The 2,936-nt window shown below is 53.9% G+C and overlaps 1 pseudogene; it reads left to right on the top strand.

Annotated features, from left to right (window-relative positions):
- The first annotated feature begins 209 nt into the window (after positions 1-209).
- LOC111172046 (PC-esterase domain-containing protein 1B pseudogene) lies at positions 210-1,879 on the top strand (annotated as a pseudogene).
- The last annotated feature ends 1,057 nt before the right edge of the window (positions 1,880-2,936 follow it).

Genomic DNA, 2,936 nt, shown 5'->3' with positions numbered 1-2,936 from the left:
TGCTTGTAAATCCTGGCTGTAGATCAGTCCCCAGCGAGATTCTCCCGCTGGGAATGGCGTCTCTCCCCAGGCGGAGACATTCCTCAAACGCCTCTAGTAAAGGAGCTGGCAGTACAAAAGGAGAACCAAGCCAGCAATAAAGAAATTCTCAAGTAGAGGTGGGAACGCATACAGGAAGCAAGAGCCAGGGGCAAAAAGAGGCATCCCAGATGCGCCCTGTTATTGAGATACTGGTAAAACAAAGAAGGGACAGTGGACTGGATGTGCCCAGAAGTGCAGCGTAATAGCAGTCCAAGCCCGAGATATTAGAAAGCAAGCACGGATCCGTTGAAAGAGAACGCTCACTGCAGTTGAGCGGGGCAGGTTCCCGTGGGGGTCCTGCGCCTCACCTCCGCGGGTCAGAGGTCACGTCCCGGGCCAAAGTCAGTTTTGGCTGAGGCGGACTTCAGGGCGCAAACACGCTGCCTCCTTTCTCCTCGCTGCCCGGGACCCCCGCGCGGTCAGTAATGCCCGCGCCCAACTGCGCACCGCCCTCTTTCCCATGCACTTCTGCCCTTCCCCCATCTCTCCTCCGACCTGCCCGAGGAAAGGCAGGAGCTAGGCCTCCCGCCTGCCCTCCCCCACCACGGCCTACCTGCGGGCTTGCGAAGTCCGGCAGCTGCTGCGCAACAAGTTTGTGGTCGTCGTGGGGGGATCCCATGCAGAGCGCCGTGTGCAAGGACCTGGTGCTCCTGCTGCAGAAGGGCTGCCTGTTCTTTTCCAGCCAGCTGAAGGCCAAGGGCGAGCTGAGCTTCGAGCGCGATGTGCCGCGGAAGGGCTGCGGGTGGGAACGCCTGCACAGCTGCACGTATTACCGCGACGTCTGCCGGTTCTGCTCCGGCCACCACCTGGTGCGTTTCTACTTCCTCGTGCGTGCGTACTCCGCGTACGTAAAGACGTCCTGGAACACCTGCGTCGGGGCGAACACGCCCCGCACGTGGTGGTCGTGAACTCCTGCCTCCGGGACCTCTCCACGTACGGCCAGGATTTCCCGAGGAGTTACCTGGAGGGCTTAGAGAGCCTGTTCGGGCGCCTGGACAAAGTGCTGCCCGAGGCCTGCCTCCTGGTGTGGAACACGGCCCTGCCAATGGCGGAGGTCGTCTCCAGGGCTTCCTCCTGCCGGAGGACCTATTCCGAGGTGCGCGCCTGCGGGAAAAAGTGATAGAGGCCAACTTCTACAGCTCGGCAGAGGCCAGCAGGTACGGCTTCGACATGCTGGACCTGCATTTCCACTTCCGGCATGCAGGACAGCACCGGCAGCGAGATGGCGTGCACTGGGACGAGCGCGCACACTGCCACGAGCGCACACACTGCCACCTCTCCCAGCTGCTGCTGGCTCATCTGGCGGATGCCTGGGGCGTGGACCTCCTCTGCCGCTACCCCGTGGGCAGGTGGATCAGGGATGGTCCCACCAGGGGACTTCCAGGCCTGGTGGACGGTAGGCAACCCCGGGACAGCAGAGGTGACCCGGGCGAACAGCCCTTGTCGTGGTTCCCAGCCACGTCGGCATGCCTCTGCGGCGACCTTCGGAACCCTTTCCCCAGGCGCGACCTCCGTTCCAGCCCTACCGCCAAGGCACCTGTGTGCCCTACCACTCATCTTCACAGCGCGGGCAATTCTCCAGTGATTCTTCAGCGCGCCAGGTCAGATACACACTGGCGAAGCAAACTCAATGATTGACCGGGAGACACGTGTCGGCCCGATTCGCAGAACCTCTACCCAACATCGGAGCAGAAGGTCGCCTCCCTACCCTTCCCAGTGCCCCAGCGGGCCATGCAGACGCCAGCGAAGGCGCACCAACAGACGGACCCAAGCACACCCAGAGGCAAGACCTCAGTAGCCAGACCTGGACCTGGGCTCCTTCCCAACGTAGTCAACAGGCTGGACAGACTGCCCGACTTCTCTCACTTAAGCGTGGCCTTCAGCAACCCTGCGATGGTGAGGACTCCTTCACCCTCTTACTTTCACCGGTCAGCAACCTCACACATTCTTCTTTGCCAGAGCCTTCACTCCACTTCTCACACCATTCTCCTCTTAACGTTTGTGCAGAAATGAGCTCTAAATGAAAAAGTACACACACGGTTAAGCCTTGCCTAAATATAAGTCTTCCAACAGTATTCTCCCTAGACATTTTTCCTGAAAAGAAAAAGGGAAAAATTTTGAACCTTAACACTTACCAAAACGTTTCTAGTGACTTCAGTATCACTATTAGTTTTTACATACATTTATAGAACTTACTCTCCAAAGCTTTCACCACAAATTGTCTTGCACATTCCTTAATTACATTTATCTGTGCTTCAACATAATATTTATCCTTAAAAAAAGTATTCCATTCACTAACACAAGAGTCCTTATTTTCTGTTAGAGACATATTTTCTACTCTTGAGCTCATCAAATACCTAGCATATTTTAAAAACTAGACTTCATTTTTTAGAGCAATTGTAGATTCATAGCAAAATTGAGAGGAAAGTAGAGTTCTCATATACTTCCCATACACAGCCTCCCCCAGTAGCAATATCCCACACCAAAATTGTACATTTGTTTACCTTCAGTGAAACTACACTGATGTATCATTTCACCCAAAGTCCATTTTACACATTAGGGTTCACTGTTGGTGTTGTACATTCTATGGTTTTTGACAGGTGTATAATGACATGTATAGTATCATACAGAATAGTTTTATTGCCCTAAAATTCCTGTCTGCTCCTTTTCTTCATTCCTCCCCCATCCAACCCCTCGCAACCACCCATCCATAATGGTCTCCAGAGTTTTGTGTTTCCTAGAATGTTATGTAGTTCGAATCATACAGTAGTAGCCTTTTCAGATTGTCTTCTTTTACCCAGTAATTTGCCTTTAAGTTTCTTCCATGTCCTTTCATGGCTTGATAGCTCGGTTGT

Source organism: Delphinapterus leucas, chromosome 8, assembly GCF_059928025.1.
Source record: "Delphinapterus leucas isolate spDelLeu-1000000601 "Yukka" chromosome 8, BTC_Dleu_Yukka2, whole genome shotgun sequence".
Lineage (NCBI taxonomy): Eukaryota > Metazoa > Chordata > Mammalia > Artiodactyla > Monodontidae > Delphinapterus > Delphinapterus leucas.
This window is presented reverse-complemented; position numbering and strand designations above follow the sequence as displayed.